Raw genomic sequence first — 17,599 nt, forward strand, 5'->3', positions numbered from 1 at the left:
TGGACATATGGATATGAAGTGCAGGAAAGAAATATAGGCTAGAGCGAAAGAGTTGGGAACCATCAACATGTAGATGGCTATTAAAGCTATAGGAATGGGTGAGGTCGTCTACCAAGACTGCACAGAATGAGAGCCTGAACGTACAAATTGACAATGGCCAGACCATATATAAAAACAGAACTCTGACCTACAACCTGCAGTAACCTGTCCAGGAAGCCCACTCCTTATGTACAATAAACAGCCCAGGAAGCCAGCCTGCCTTAAGTCAGACTTGCAGGAAACCAGCTTGCCACCTCTAGTGACAATCCAGGAAGCTAAGCAAATATTTCTCTAACAATTGGCCCCGGCCGGGCGTGGTGGCTCACGCCTGTAATCTCAGCACTTTGGGAGGCCGAGGTGGGTGGATCACCTGAGGTCAGGAGTTCAAGACCAGCCTGGTCAACATGGTGAAACCTCATCTCTACTAATAATACAAAAAATAGCTGGGCGTGGTGGCTTGTGCCTATAATCCCAGATACTCCGGAGGCTGAGGCAGGAGAATCACTTGAACCCGGGAGGCGAAGGCTGCAGTGAGCCAAGATCACACCACTGCACTCCAGCTTGGGTGACAGAGTGAAACTGTGTCTCAAAAAAAAACAAAAACAAAAAAACATTGGCCCCAAATGGCCAGGACTTGATGAATAACTAGCAGCTTCCCTAATTTTTGTCCCTGCCTCCAACTTAGTACTAACCAGAGACAGACAAATATGTATCCCCAACCAACCACATAGGCTACCCCGCTTCTAGCTAGCCACCTCCAGCTTCCCCCACCAACAGCCTCCAGTCAGGGCACACCTGAAGCCTTCCCTTTTCTCCATGCTAAAGCTTTACCACTGCTCTGCCTGCCTTTGAGTCTCTGCCAATAGGCAAGTGATGGTGGCCGACTCCCTTGCTATAGCAAGCTCTGAAAAAAATAGGCTTTGCTTTTCTTATTTGGTGGGTCTTCATTTATTTCCACAAAAATGAGAAAAAGGCTGGGACATAGCCTTATGGAACACCAGATTCTAAGGAAAGGGCAGAGGAAGAGGGGCCTGCAAAAGGGACTGAGAAGTAGTGGCCAAACAGTAAAGAGTAAAGCCAGGAGAGTATGGTGTCACAGAAACCAAGGGCAAATCTTCCAAATGGAGGGGAGAGCTCAACAATGCCAAATGTTACTCAGACAACAACTGAGTAACAACAGGGCCAAATGTTACTGGCACTGGCCGTATGGCCTGTGGACTATGGGGCAGTCCCTGTTCCAGGGCTGTGTGCTGCTGGTCATCAACACACTGGGCTGTGGTGTGCTTATGGTAGCCCGGGACGGTGTGTGACAGTCCTGGGAGGTCTACACCCAGCCTGACCAGATGTTCCACAGGTGGCACTCAGTGAGCATGCTAGCAGTGGATGGCAGCGTGGATCCTTTCCCGCACTACTGGTACCTCTGGCTGGACCACCTACTCCCTGTGTCTGGCCTCTGTGGCCTCCCAAATGCCCTCAGGAAGGTCCTCATGGATCGATCAGCTGGTAGCCTCTCCCATGCTGAGCATATGACACGTCTTGGGCCTTGGCTGCCTGGAAGGCCAGACGCTGGGAGAGAGCTGCCAGGAGCTGCAGGACAAGTTCTGGGAATTCTACAAGGCTGACTGGTGCATGTGGCCGGCTGCACGCTGGCGAACTTTCCCTTTGTGCACCCCCCTCCTCCCAGTTCCGAGTCACCTACATCAATGGCCTGACATTGGGCTGGGACACATATCTGTCCTGCCTGAAGTACCAGTTCCTCTGACACCCCAGGCTATATGGCCTGGGCACCTGAGCAGACTAAGCTGCCCACCCCTAGGGACAAGATGCAAGACTGACTCCCAGAAGGGGAGCAGGGTTGAGCGTGGTGGGTCATGCATGTAATCCCAGCACTTTGGGAGGCCAGAAGTTTGAGACTAGCCTGGGCAACATGGCAAAACCCTGTCTCTACAGAAAATACAAAAATTAGGCCAGGCGCCCAGCCTTATTTATTTATTTATCTCATACACCTCAAATTTATTTTGGTGTAAGGAATTAGAGATCCAATTTCATTTTCACCAAAATCACAAGCCAGTTATCCCAACACCATTTATTATACAATCTATCTTTTCACCAATGAATTAAAATATCTGTCAATTACTAAATTGTCCATAGGCAATTTTTTTTCTGAACTTTCTATTGTGTTCCACTGATCTAGTTGTCAGTTTTGAACTGGTATCACTGTTTAATTCCTATAGCCTCACAATGTCTTTCAATAAGTGCTAAGAATAGTTGGTATGCATTACTCATTTTCAGAATTTTCTTGATTATTTCTAGATGTTTACTCTTCTAAAGGGATACAGTTTAGAAATGTAATATCAACTAAAAATTATTTGGGTTGCATTAAATTTATAAATTAATTTGGAGAGTATTAACATTTTAATAAATGAGTTTGCCCATCCAGGAACAAGGTATGTCTCCCTTTTTATTCAAATATGTTATATCCAGCCAAGTGCGGTGGCTCATACCTGCAGTCCCAGCTACTCCAGAGGCTGAGGTGGAAGGATTGCTTGAGCCCCAAAGTTGGAGACCACAGTGAGAAATGATCACACTGCTGCACTCCAGCCTGGGTGACAGACTGAGATCCCATTCTAGAAAACACAAAACCTGGCCGGGGGCAGTGGCTTATGCCTGTAATCCCAGCCCTTTGGGAGGCCGAGGCGGGTGGATCACCTGAGGTCAGGAGTTTGACACCAGCCTGGTCAACATGGTGAAACCCTGTCTCTACTGAAAATACAAAAATTAGCCAGGCCTGGTGAGGGCCACCTGTAATCCCAGCTACTCGGGAAGCTGAGGCCATAGAATCGCTTAAACCGGGAGGCAGAGGTTGCAGTGAGCCGAGATCACGCCACTGCACTCCAGCCTGGGCGACAGAGGGAGATTCCATCTCAAAAAAAAAAAAAAAAAAAAACCACACACACACAAAAAAAACAACCCACAAAACACAAAAACCCCAAATATATTATATCCTATAGGGGAGCTTCTTTTTTTTTTTTTTTTTTGAGACGGGGTCTAGCTCTGTCACCCAGGCTGGAGTACAGTGGTGCAATCTCAGCTCACTGCAACCTCCGCCTCCCAGGTTCAAGCGATTCTTCTGCCTCAGCCTCCTAAGTAGCTGGGATTACAGGCGCGTGCCACCACGCCCGGCTAATCTTTGTATTTTTGGTAAAGACAGGGTTTCACCATGTTGGTCAGGCTGGTCTTGAACTCCTGACCTCGTGATCCGCCCACCTCGGCCTCCCAAAGTGCTGGGATTACAGGCGTAAGCCACCACGCCCGATCAAGGGGAGCTTCTTAACTATAGAGTGAGGTTTCCAGAAGGTATAGTAGAAAGGTTTTGAAGGAAGCAAAGCAGTTCAAGGTTGGCTCAAGGGAGGGAAAATGCAGAGTTGTAAGAGATACAGGCGAGGCCAGGCGCAGGGGCTCACACCTGCAATCCCAGCACTCTGGGAGGCTGGGATGGGAGGACTGCTTGAGTCCAGGAGTTCCAGACCAGCCTGAGCAACATAACGAGACCTCGTCACTACAAAAATAAAATAAAATAAAATAAAAAATTAGCCAGTTGTGTTGGTGCATGCTTGTAGTCCCAGCTACTCAGGAGTTTGAAGTGGGAGGGTCTCTTGAGCCCTGGAGTTTGAGGCTGCAGTGAGCTATGATAGTGCCACTGCACTCCAACCTGGGTGACACAGCAAGACTCTGTCTCAAAAAATAAAAAGAAGCAAACAGATGATAAGAGGAGCTTATATAAAAGATAGTTACTGTATTAGTTATCTATTGCTGAGTAACAAATGGCCACAAATTTTGTGGCTTAAAACAACATTTCAGCCAGGCGCAGTAGCACACACCTGTAATCCCAGCACTTTGGGAGGCCGACACAGGTGAATCACCTGAGGTCAGGAGTTCGAGACCAGCCTGACTAACATGATGAAACCCCATCTCTACTAAATACAAAAAAGAATTAGCCAGCGTGGTAGTGCATGCCTGTAATCCCAGCTACTTGGGAGGCTGAGGCAGGAGAATCGCTTGAACCCTGGAGGTGGAGGTTGCAGTGAGCCAAGATCACACCACTGCACTCCAGCCTGGGCAACAAGAGTGAAACCCCATCTCAAAAAAAAGAAAAAAGAAAAAAAGAAAGCCACAACATTTCTTCATCTAATAGTTTCTGTAGATTAGGAATCTACACATAGCTTAACTGGGTCCTCTGCTTCAGGCTCCCTCACAAGACTGTAATCAAGGTGTCATCCAGGGCTGGAGTCTCATCTGAAGGCTTGACAGAGGAAGGAGCCACTTCCAAGATCACCTGGTTATTGGCAGATTTCCAATTCGTCAAAGACTGTTAGACTGACAGCCTCAGTTTCTGGCTGCATGCTGCTCTTCAGTTCCTTGCCACATGGACCTCCCCAACATGGCAGCTTGCTTCATCAAAGCCAACGAAAGAGATAATCATACTCTAGCAAGCTAGAAGGCATAGTTTTATAGTTTTTTGTTGTTGTTGTTGTTGTTTTGTTTTGTTTTTTGAGACAGGGCCTTGTTCTGTTGCCCAGGCTATAGTGCAGTGGCGTGATCACAGCTCACTGCAGCCTTGACCTCCTGGGCGCAAGTGATTCTCCCACCTCAACCTCTTGGGTAGCTGGGACTACAGGTGTATGCCACCATGCCTTGCTAATTTTCTTTTCTTTTCTTCTTCTTCTTCTTTTTTTTTTTTTTTTTTTTTGTTGTTGTTGTAGAGATGGGATCTCACTATGTTGCCCAGCCTGGTTTCAAACTCCTGTGCTCAAGCGATCATCCTGCCTTAGCCTCCCAAAGTGTTGGGATTACAGGTGTGAGCCACCACACCCGGTCAGAAGTCACAGTTTTTGTTTTTGTTTTTTTTTTGAGATGGAGTCTCGCTCTGTCGCCCAGGCTGGAGTGCAGTGGCGTGATCTCGGCTCACTGCAAGCTCCACCTCCCGGGTTCACGCCATTCTCCTGCCTCAGCCTCCCGAGTAGCTGGGACTACAGGTGCCTGCCACTACGCCCAGCTAATTTTTGTATTTTTAGTAGAGACGGGGTTTCACCGTGTTGGCCAGGATGGTCTCGCTCTCCTGACCTGAGGTGATCCACCCGCCTTGGCCTCCCAAAGTGCTGGGATTACAGGCGTGAGCCACTGTGCCCATCTCAACCCTTTGTTTAATCCCCTCCCCTTGAGTGTGGGCTGACCTAGGTACTTGCTTCAAACTGATGGAATGTGTCAAAGGTGATAGGATTTCACTTAGTGATTAGGCTAGTAGCCTAATTCCATCAGTTTGAAGCAAGTACCTAGGTCAGCCCACACTCAAGGGGAGGGGATTAAACAAAGGGGTGAGCTGGGCGCGGTGGCTCACGCCTGTAATCTCAGCACTTTGGGAGGCTGAGGTGGGCGGATCACCTGAGGTCAGAAGTTCAAGACCAGGCTGGTCAATATGGTGAAACCCTGACTCTACTAAATATACAAAAATTAGCTGGGCGTGGTGGCGGGCGCCCGTAATCCCAGCTACTCAGGAGGCTGAGGCAGGAGAATCGCCTGAACCCAGGAGGCAGAGGTCGCAGTGAGCCGAGATCGCGCCATTGCGCTCCAGCCTGAGCAACAACAGCAAAACTTCGTCTCAAAAACAAAAAACAAAACAAAACAAAAAAACAAAAAACACAATAATAAAGGGGTGAATACCAAGAGTCTGGATCATTGGGGGTCATCTTAGAGGTTACCTGCCACAGTTACTAAGAAGTATAAGTGATGGGAGGTTTGGTAGCATTAGCTAACTCAATATTTGCCAAAGGAGTGTCCTTGAAATTCACTGGCACATGAGGTAAAGGAGGGACACAGATCACTGGGGTTCTCCTGTAACCTAGATCAATTATATTTTCTTTTTCTTTCTTTCTTTCTTTTTTGAGACGGAGTCTCACTGTCACCCAAGGTGGAGTGTAGTGGTGCGATCTCGGCTCACTGCATCCTCTGCCTCCCGGGTTCAAGCGATTCTCCTGCCTCAGCCTCCCAAGTAGCTGGGACTACAGGCACCCGCCACTACGCCCAGCTAATTTTTGTATTTTTAGTAGAGACGGAGTTTCACCATGTTGGCCAGGCTGGTCTCGAACTCCTGACCTCAAATGATCTGCCCGCCTCAGCCTCCCAAAGTGCTGGGATTACAGGCGTGAGCCACCGTGCCCAGTGATCAATTATATTTTCAAGAGAATTATGGTCTCTGATGGAAGAGGAAACCCCTAGGCTCATAAGGCTAAGTAGATCATAACCACTTCCAGCTGGGTAAGGTGGCTCATGCTTATAATCCCAGTACTTTTTGGGAGGCTGAGGCAGGAGGATGGCTTGAGCCCAGGAGTTTGAGACCAGCCTGGGCAACAAAGCAAGATCCTGTCCCTACCAAAAAAAAAAAAATATCTCCGCATGGTGGCATGCACCTGTAGTCCCAGCTACTTGGGAGGTGAAGGTGGAGGATCGCTTGAGCCCAGGAATTCAAGGCTGCAGTGAGCTGTGATCACACTACTGCACTCCAGCCTGGGTGACAGAGTGAGACCCTGTCTCTAAAAAACAAAATAAATAAATAAATAGTAACCACCTCCATTTGTGTAGCACTTCATGGTCTACAAATCTGCTTTTGGAGTCACTATTTAATTTGATTCTCTTAACAACTCTGTGAGGTAGCCAGGCAAGAGAACTAAAGTTCAAAGAGGCTATGTGGCTACCCCTGATCTCACAATTAGTGGGTGGCAGAGCTGGGACTAGAGCCTCAGTCTTCAAATTCCTAACCTATTACACTGGAGTGATTTATCCAAAATCCAGAGATATGCCATTTTCCCTCTTCAATGGCTTCTCCCACCATTTTCCTCCCGCTCTGGGTTCTTTTTGTTGTTGTTGTTGTTGTTGTTGAGACGGAGTGTCGCTCTGTCACCCAGGCTGGAGTACAGTGGTGCGATCTCAGAGGCTCAACTGCAACCTCCAACTCCCGGGTTCAAGTGATTCTCCTGCCTCAGCCTCCTGAGTAGCTGGGATTACAGGTGCAAGCCACCACGCCCGGCTAATTTTTGCATTTTTAGTGGAGATGGGGTTTCACCATGTTAGTCAGGCTGGTCTTGAACTCCTGACCTCGTGATCTGCACGCCTCAGCCTCCCAAAGTGCTGGGATTACAGGTGTGAGCCACCGTGCCCGGCCCCTCTCTGGGTTCTTATCCTGGCTCAGTTATTACTAGCCAGTAAGTCAACCTTACTTCACCTCCTAGAATTATTGTAGGGATCAGAGAAAATGTTTGTGAAGCTCCCAGCACACTGTCTGGCACACAGTAAAGTGCTCACTAAATGCAAATTATAAGCTGTTATTATCCTTTCAACTGTTCCGGTCCACCCTCATTGCTAGTCACCTCTACTTCTGCTCCTTCCCCTGAATCTCTGTGGTACCACATCCCAAGGTACAACTTGCTTTCAGAAGACACCAATGCCCAACAACTTTTACAGGCAGATATTGCCTATTTCCCAACACTTCCAACAATGAGCATCTGATTGTCAGTAACGTGGCTTCAGCTTTTTTTTTTTTCAAACAAGAAAGCAAACTCTTAAAATATAGCTATAACACCTAGTGCCCAAATCTAGGTTACTAAATGCCATTCTCTAGTAAAAAGAGACAGGGCTCCTTGGGAAAATGGCTGGTTCCAGGGGTGTGGCAGGGAAAGTATAAGATGGGCCTGCAGCATCTTGTGGTGCCAGAAAACAAGAAATTGTTCAAAGAGAGATGAAAATGTGTCCAAGGACAAAGGAGATTAGAGATGTCCTACTGGTCAAATATGGGACATTTGCAAATCAAAATAAAGAATAGTTTAATGTGTTAAACTATTTTAACTAGTTTAATGAGTAAAGGAGACAACTATAGTCTATGAGGATATACATAAATAAACGTAGGAGAAAGAAAAGTGCTCCCTTATACTGGAAAGCCAACCAAGACACGTCAAAAGAAAGATGGCATTTGAAAATCAACATTTGTCGACCTCGGCCATAATAAGTTTTCCAGGTGAGAATCGTCAGTGAACGGTAAAACTGGTGGGTGAAAGTTTGAGTAACAGTATATTTACATAAGCCCAATGCATCTCCCTACAAGATACTACAGTAACTTTACAGCAGAGAAACCCGATGGACACTACCTTAACCAAGTGATGCAAGTTTGCATTGCCATTAATGGGACAATTAGACATCATGTGCATCCTGATACGATGCACTGAAAGAGACATAGCATCACTTCTGTGAGATTCCTACCAAAATGCATAACCTGAGTCTTATTATGAGGAAGCATCAGACAAACTTGAATTGAGGAACTGTCCAAAAATAACTAGCCTGCACTCTCCAAAAATGTCAGTGTCATGAAACACAGAGAAAGACTGAGGGACTCTTCCATATGGAAGGAGACTACAGAGCTATAACAACCAAATGCACATTATTCAGAGGATTTTTTTTTTTTTTTGCTATAAAGGCTATTGTTGAGGAAATTTGTGAGTTCTAAATAAGGTCTGTAGATTCTATATATAATAGTATTTTTATCGATGTGAATTTCCTGATTTTTGATAATTATTCAGTGTTTATATAACACAATTCCTTATTTTAGGAAATACTCATTGAAGTATTTAGGTATAAAAAGGCATCACGTCTGCAACTGACTATCAATTGGTTCAGGGGAAAACAGAAATATATATAAAGAATATATATAAAGAATACACATATAAATATATATAGATAGATACATAGATACATCAATAGATCAATGGAACAGAATACATCTATGAGACAGAGGAAGAAACAGGGTAGGCTAAACAAATGTGGTAAAATGTGAACATTTAACAAATCTAGGTGAAGAGTATACAGCAATTCTTTGTACTATTCTTGAAACTTTTCTGTAAGTCTGAAATTGTCAAAATAAAAATTCAAAAAAATCCTAATGGAAAAAACATAGCTAAAAAACATCTACAGCCGGGCACAGTGGCTCACGCCTGAAATCCCAACACTTTGGGAGGCCAAGGCGGGTGGATCTCTTGAGGTCAGGAGTTTGCCCATCTCTACTAAAAACACAAAAATTAGCCAGGCATAGTGGTGGGCACCTGTAACCCCAGCTACTCAGGAGGCTGAGGCAGGAGAATCACTTGAACCAGGGAGGCGGAGGTTGCAGTGAGCCACAATACACCACTGCACTCCAGCCTGGGTGACAGAGCAAGAATCCATCTCAAAAAAAACAAAAAAACAAAAATCCCAGCACTTTAGAAGGCCAAGGTGGATGAATTGCTTGAGCCCAGGAGTTTGAGACCAGCCTGGGCAATATGGCAAAACCTAGTCTCTACAAAAATGAGCCGGGGTGTTGGCACACACCTATGGTCCCAGCTACTCAGGAGGCTGAAGTGGGAGCGGTGCTTGAGCCTGGCAGGTTGAGGCTGCAGTAAGCCATAATTGTACCACTGCACTCTAGCCTGGGCAACAGAGCAAGACTGTACCTCAAAAAAAAAAAAAAAAAAAAAAAAAAAAAGCCAGGCGTGATGGCTCATGCCTGTAATCCCAGCACTTTGGGAGGCCAAGTTGGGTGGATCACCTGAGGTCAGGAGTTCAAGACCAGCCTGACCAATATGGTGAAACCCTGTCTCTACTAAAAAACACAAAATTAGCTGGGTGTGGTGGCGCATGCCTGTAATCCCAGCTACTTGGGAGGCTGAGGCAGGAGAATCGCTTGAACCCAGGAGACAGAGGTTGCAGTGAGCTGAGATCGCACCACTCCACTCCAGCCTGGGCAACAAGAGCACAACTCTGTCTCAAAAAAAAAAAAAAAAAAAAAAAAAAATCTACAAAAAACCTATAGCTAGTGCCATATTTACTGGTGAGAAACTAGAAGCTTTCTCCCCAAGGTCAGGAACAAGGCATGGATGTCTGCTCTCACTACTTCTATTCAATATCATACTAGAAGTCCTAGCTAATGCAATACGACAAGAAAAGGTACACAGACTAGGATGGAATAAGTAAAATAATCTCTGTTTGCAGATGACATGATTGTTATGTTTAAAATCCCAAGGAATCAACAACAACAAAATAACTTCTGGAACTAATAAGCAATTATAGCAAGGTTGCAGGATACAAGGTTAATATACAAAAGTCAAGTGCTTTCTTCTTTTTTTTTTTTTTTAAATAGAGACAGGGTCTCACTGTTACCCAGGCTGGTCTTGAACTCCTGGGCTCAAGTGATCCTCCTGCCTTGGCCTCCCAAAGTGCTGGGATTACAGGTGTGTCCAGCCTCAAGTGCTTTCTTATATACCAGCAATGAATAGTTGGAATTTAAAATAAAAAACACAATATCACATTAGCACCAAGAAAATGAAATATTTAGGTATAAATCTAACAAAATATGTACAAGATCTACATGAGGAAAACTATAAAACTCTGATGAAAGAAATCAAAGAAAATATAAATAAATGGAGAGCTATTTATTGTATATAGATAGGAAGACTCAATATTATCAAGACGTCAGCTCTTGCCAACTTGATCTATAAATTCAGCACAATCCCAAACAAAATCCCACTAAGTTATTTATTGGGTATCAACAAACTAATTCTATTTTTTTTTTTTTTTCCGAGACGGAGTCTTGCTCTGTCACCTAGGCTGGAGTGCAGTAATGCGATCTCGGCTCACTGCAACCTCCACTTCCCGGGTTCAAGCAATTTTCCTGCCTCAGCCTCCCCAGTAGCTGGGATTACAGGCTCCTGCCACTGAGCCCAGCTAATTTTTGTATTTTTAGTAGAGACGGGGTTTCACCATGTTGGCCAGGCTGGTCTCAAACTCCTGACCTAGCAATCCACCTGCCTCAGCCTCCCAAAGTGCTGGGATTACAGGCGTGAGCCACCACGCCCGGCCACTAATTCTAAATTTTATCTGGAAAGGCAAAGGACCCAGAATAACCAACACAATATTGAAGGAGAAAAACAAAGTCAGAAGACTGACACTACCTGACTTCAAGACTTACTATATAAAGCTACAGTTATCAAGATAGTGTGGTATTGATAAAAGAATAGACAAATAGATAAATGGAATAGAATAGCCCAGAAATAGACACATAAAAATATAACCGATTTCTGACAAAGGAGCAAAGGCAATTCAATGGAAGAAGGATACTCTTTTTGATAAAACGGTGCTGGAACAACTGGACATCCATATGCAAAAACATTCATCTAGACACAGACCTTACACCTTTTACAAATATTAACTCAAAATGGATCATAGGCCTAAGTATAATATGCAAAAATATAAAATTCCTAGAAGGTGACATAAGAGAAAATCCAGGTGACTTTGGCTTTAGCAATGACTTTTTCATTTTTTTTTAATTTTTTTGACACACGGTCTCACTCTGTCACCCAGGCTGGAGTGCATGACATAATCTACGCTCACTGCAACCTCTGCCCCCCAAGCTCAAGTGATCCTCCCACCTCAGCCTCCCAAGTAGCTGGGACCACAGGTGCACGCTACCATGCCCAAATAATTTTCTGTATTTTTAGTAGAGACAGGGTCTCGCCATGTTGCCCAGGCTGGCAATAACGTTTTAGATACAACACCAAAAGCACGATGCATAAAAGAAAAAACTGATAAATTTGGTTTCATTAAAATTAAAAACTTGTGCTCTGCTGAAGACACGTTTAAGAGAATGAAAAGACAAACCACAGAATGGGGAAAATATCTGCAAAACACATATCTAATAAAGAACTGCTATCTAAAGATACAATTACCTCTTAAAACTCGACAATAAGCCCAGACCCGGTGGCTAATGCCTATAATCCCAGCACTTTGGGAGGCCAAGGTGAGTAGATTGCTTGAGTCCAGGAGTTCAAGACCAGCCTGGGCAACATGGCAAAATGCCATCCCTATAAGAAAAAACAATAATAATTTTTTTTTTTTGAGATGAAGTCTTGCACTCTCACCAGGGCTGGAGTGCAGTGGTGTGATCTCGGCTCACTGCAACCTCCGCCTCCTAGGTTCAAGCGATTCTCCTGCCTCAGCCTCCTGAGTAGCTGGGATTACAGGCGCCCACCACTACGCCCAGCTAATTTTGTGTATTTTTAGTAGAGACCAGGTTTCACCATGTTGGCCAGGCTGGTCTTGAACTCCTGACCTCGTGATCCACCCACCTCAGCCTCCCAAAGTGCTGGGATTACACGTGTGAGCCACCACGCCCAGCCAGTAATTCTTTTTTAAAAAGAAAAAACCCTCAATGATAAGAACATAAACAATCCAATTTAAAAGTGGGCAAAAGATCTGAACAGACACCTCAGCAAAGAAGATATACAGATGGCAAAGAAGCATATGAAAAGATGCTCAACATCATGCATCATTAGGGAATTGAGAATTAAAATAACAATAAGATACCACCACACCCCTATTAGCATGGCTAAAATTCAAAACACTGACAGCATCAAATGCTGACAAGGATTGTAGAGCAACAGGAATCCTCATTGCAAAGTGGGAATGTAAAATAGTACAGCCACATTGGAATAGTTCCTTATAAAGATAAACATACTCTTACCACATGATCCAGCAATCATGCTTCTTGGTATTTACCCAAATGAGCTGAAAATTTATGTCCACATAAAAATCTGTACATGAATGTTTATAGCAGTTGTTTTCAAAGTTGCCAAAACTTGGAAGCAACCAACGTGACTGAGAAAACACACCGTGGTACATCCATTCAATGGAATATTATTTGGCAATAAAAAATGAGCTATGAAGCCATGAAAAGATGTGGAGGAACCTTAAATGCATATTGCTAAGTGGAGGACACTAATCCTTCCTTCATACTGTAGGCTACATACTGTATGATTCCAACTATATGACATTTGGGAAAAGCCAACTATGGAAAAGTAAAAGGTCAATAGTTGCCAGGGGTTTGAGGGAAGGAGGAAGGTCAATAGGTAGAGCGCAGAGGATTTTTTTTTTTTTTTTGAGACAGAGTCTTGCTCTGTTGCCAAGCTGGAGTGCAGTGGCACGATCTCGGCTCACTGCAACCTCCACCTCTCAGATTCAAGCAATTCTCCTGCCTCAGCCTCCCGCACCCAGCTAATTTTTGTATTTTTAGTAGAGACAGGGTTTCACCATGTTGGCCAGGATGGTCTCGATCTCTTGACCTCATGATCCACCCGCCTTGGCCTCCCAAAGTGCTGGGGTTACAGGCATGAGCCACTATGCCCAGTCAAGCACAGAGGATTTTTTAGGGCAATGAAACTACTCTGTATGATATTGTAATGGTGGATACATGACATCAGACATTTGTCAAAACCCACAGAATGTACAACCCCAGGAGTGAATCCTAAAGCAAACTATGAACTTTTGTTAATAATAATGTACCAGGCTGGGCGCAGTAGCTCACGCCTGTAATCCCAGCACTTTGAGAGGCCAAGGCGGGTGGATCACGAGGTCAGGAGTTCAAGACCAGCCTGGCCAACATGGTGAAACCCCATCTCTACTAAATATACAAAAATTAGCCTGGTGTGGTGGTGCGCACCTGTAATCCCAGCTATTCAGGTGGCTGAGGCAGGAGAATCATTTGAACCCAATAGGTGGAGGTTGCAGTGAGCCAAGATCGCACCACTACACGCCAGCCTGGGTGACAGAGTGAGACTCCGTCTCAAATAATAATAATAATAATAATAATAATAGTAATAATAATAATAATGACAATGTACCAATATTGGCTCATCAGTTTTAGCAAATGTATCACATGTTAATAATAGAGGAAACTGTAGTAGGGTGAAGGGGTTTATGGGGACTCTGCACTTTCCACCCAATTTTTGTGTAAACCTAAAACAGCTAAAAAAATTAAGTCTAGGGTTGGGCATGGTGGCTCATGCCTGTAATCCCATCACTTTGGGAGGCCAAGGTGGGAGGATCACTTGAGCCTAAGAGTTTGAGACCAGTCTAGGCAACATAGGGAGATCCCGTCTCTACAGAAAATTTAAAAATTAGCTGGGCGTGGTGGTGCATGGCTGTGGTCCCAGCTACTCGGGGGGCTGAGGTGGGAGGTCAAGGCTGTAGTGAGCCATGATCACACCACTGCACTCCAACGTGGGCAACAGGGAGAGATTCTGTCTCATAAAACAAACAGACAAAAAATAAAAATAAAGTCTCTATATTTTTATTAAAAAAATGGAAATACTGATATATGCTACATCATCTATGAACCTTGAAAACATCATGTTAGTGAGAAGTCAATCACAGAAGGCCACATTTTGTATGATTCCTTTTATATGAAATGTTCAGAACAGGAAAATCTACAGAGACAGAAAGTAGATTAGTCGTTGTCTAGTGATGGGGAATGGGAACAGTGGGGGGTTATGGCTAAGGGGTATAGGGTTTCTTTTTGGAGTTGATATGGTTTGGCTCTGTGTCCCCACCCAAATCTCATCTTGAATTGTAATCCCCAGGTGTTGAGGGAGGGACCTAGTGGAAAGTGATTGGATCATGGGGGCAGTTTCCCCCATGCTGTTTTCATGATAGTGAGAGAATCCTCACAAGGTCTGATGGTTTTTTAAGTGTTTGACAGTTCCTCCTTCACACGCACTCTCTCTCTCCTGCCATCATGTAAGACGTGCCTGCTTCCCCTTCCACCATGATTGTAAGTTTCCTGAGGCCTCCTCAGTCATGCAAAACTGTGAGTCAATTAAACTTCTTTTCTTTATAAATTACCCAGATTCTGGCGCTCTTTATAGCAGTGTGAAAACGGACAGGAGCAATGAAAAATATTCTAAAATTGATTGTGGTGATGATTGAACAACTCTATGGATATACTAAAAGCCATTGAATTCTACACTCTAAAGGAGTGAATTGTATGGTAAATGAATTATATCTCAATAAAGCTGTTTAAAATGACAAAAAAAAAAAATAGCCACACACACACACACACACACACACACTTGTGTAGCCTTAGAATGTTCACACAAAGGTCCTACAAAAAACTGGTAACAGTGGAGAGCCCCAGTGGAGATCTGGGGAACTGAGGATAAGGAGTGAGAAAGAGACAGTTTTCACTGTATAACCTCTTGCGTCACTTGAAGGTTTTATCTTATGTGTGCATTACATACTCCAAAATTCCCCTCAAATACTATTGCTTCCCAAAAGCCTACCGTGCTTTCCCTTACTTCTCTCAAACAACAATCTCTCTTTATGCTATCTCCTAAAATTAGACACAGAGAAAATCAAACCTAAACCCTGGCCAAACAAATCTAAACAAAGCAAGAAAAAAATAAAATAAATGCCAAAACCCACGCAGAAAGGAATTCCGTAAGTATATCCACTCAAAGGAGTATTTTGTGGCCATTTAAATGATGTTTATAAAAATTTTAATGGGAAATGTTTATGTGAAAATGGCAGTATGTAATTGAACATACAGCATGATCCCAAATACGGTTTTTCTAGGCCTAGATAAAAGCCTAAATACACCAAGATACTAACATTGGTTGTATTTAGATGGTAGGACGTTTTTCTTTCCCTAAATTTTCATCAATGAACACATTACTTCCGGTGGGACAGAAGTCATCATTAGTTTGTTCAAGGCTCCTCTCTTGATTCCTTTCGTTTGTTAATTTTATTTTTTCTCCTGTATTTCTACTCCCTTTACACCCAAAGACAAACATTTCAATGTATTTAATGAATTTAGCTTCTAACATCAGAAACATTTGCACATGTGTATATATTTTAAGGAGTTTCTAAGAATTTTTTGAGACAGAGTCTTGCTCTGTCACCCAGGCTGGAGTGCAGTAGTGTGATCTTGGCTCACTGCAGCCTCCACTTCCCAGGCTCAAGTGGTCCTCCCACCTTGGCCTCCCAAGTAGTTGGGACTACAGGCGTGTGCCACCACACCTGGATAATTTTTGTTGTTGTTATTTTACAGACGGGGTCACAATATATTGTCCAGGCTGGTCTCAAGCTCCTGTCTTCAAGTAATCCACTCGCCTAGGCCTCCCAAAGCGCTGGGATTACAGGTGTGAGCCACCCTGCCCAGCCTTTTTTTTTTTTTTTTTTTTTTTTAATACGTAAAAAGTGCCCCATCTGGCCTGGCATTCTAGCTCTGGGCCATCCACTGCACAATGTCACAGTAGGTGCTCAAAATATAATTTCTTCTCTCTCTTCTACCTTGACAGCTATTTCTCTAAGACCCAGGTTCCAGGCACGACTTCGCCATTAACTACCCTGTTGTCCAAAGGGAATGCTGAAAGGACGGCACAATGTGAAAAGTGACGGAGTTGATCAGAGTTGGGCGCCCACCACATCGGTACTTAGCTGTGTAGCTTTGGCAAGTCACCTAAGTCTCCCTGTGCCTCAGTTTTCTTACCTATAAGGGGGAGGGGAAATAATATCACCTACCTCATAAGGCCCTCACTTTCTATCCGCACTTCTCTTCTACCACGGCTCCCTGCTCAAGACCTATCTGGTTTGGGCTGCTCGGCCACCTTACTCTGCGTCAGCTGACACAAGCCACGCCCCCATAAACCACGCCCCGGGGCGGAGGGAAAACTGTTGCTAGGCAACAAGTGACGTCACGCAGGCCCTCGGGCTAGAGTGCACAATCACAGAACTGAAAACAAATTTCATTCGTCATCCAACCATTCATGCTCCTGGATTCCTTCAATGCATATTCGCCGCCCCTTCCTTTTGGGACCATCCAGGTGCTGGGCTTTGCTGAAGACAGAATTCCTGCCCTCAGGGAGCTTCCTATCTGAAAGGAGAGAGAGCCCCAGACAACAGTTCTGCACGGTACAGGAGCAGAGGGGCGCTGTGGGAGCCCAGATGACAGGATCTCATCCAACTTGGGAACATAGATAGGCTGCGTGAATAAAGTGACACTTCAACAGCTGAATTAATGGGGTTTGGGTGTCAGTGTGAAAGGCCTTTCATGCAGAAGACATTGCAAAGACACCTGGGGGGGAAAAAAAAACCTGGTGCAGTCTAGGAAGCACTTGTAGTTAGTTGCACTTATAGTTATGTGCTCAGTGGTCAGAGCACAGGGTGTGAGGCCAAGAGTGGCAGGTGATGAGACTCAAGAGGTCTGGCAGGGGCCAGAACTTATGTGACCTTAATGACCTATCAAGCAGCTAGACTTTACCCTGTGGGGTATGGAGTGTCATAGAAGAAAAGGTTGTGTTGACTAGCATCAATGCCCTCTTACTAATGATGTGCCAAGTATTAGGTTGCAAATGGCCAGTCTGGAAGCCAGGGAGTAGATTTGGGGCCATTCATGTGAGGGATGTTGAGGCTGGAACAGGATAGTGGCAGAAGATGAGGAAAGAAGGTAGATTTGACGTACAGAAAGGAGAGACTCAACTGGACTTGGTGAGGAATCAGCTATGAGGAGACAGGAGAATTTTAGGCTGCACATAAGGCAGAGAACACAGAGGAAATTGCACAAGTTTAAGGGGGTGATTAAGACAAAGATAAGTGCCAGAGGAACTCTGAGGGCTGAGAAATCAGTGTGGGATAGAATGGGCAGAAACAT

At 44.5% G+C, this 17,599-nt stretch overlaps 1 pseudogene; it reads left to right on the forward strand.

Annotated features, from left to right (window-relative positions):
• LOC100974359 (mpv17-like protein 2) lies at positions 1 to 1,801 on the forward strand (annotated as a pseudogene).
• The last annotated feature ends 15,798 nt before the right edge of the window (positions 1,802 to 17,599 follow it).

Source organism: Pan paniscus, chromosome X, assembly GCF_029289425.2.
Source record: "Pan paniscus chromosome X, NHGRI_mPanPan1-v2.0_pri, whole genome shotgun sequence".
Lineage (NCBI taxonomy): Eukaryota > Metazoa > Chordata > Mammalia > Primates > Hominidae > Pan > Pan paniscus.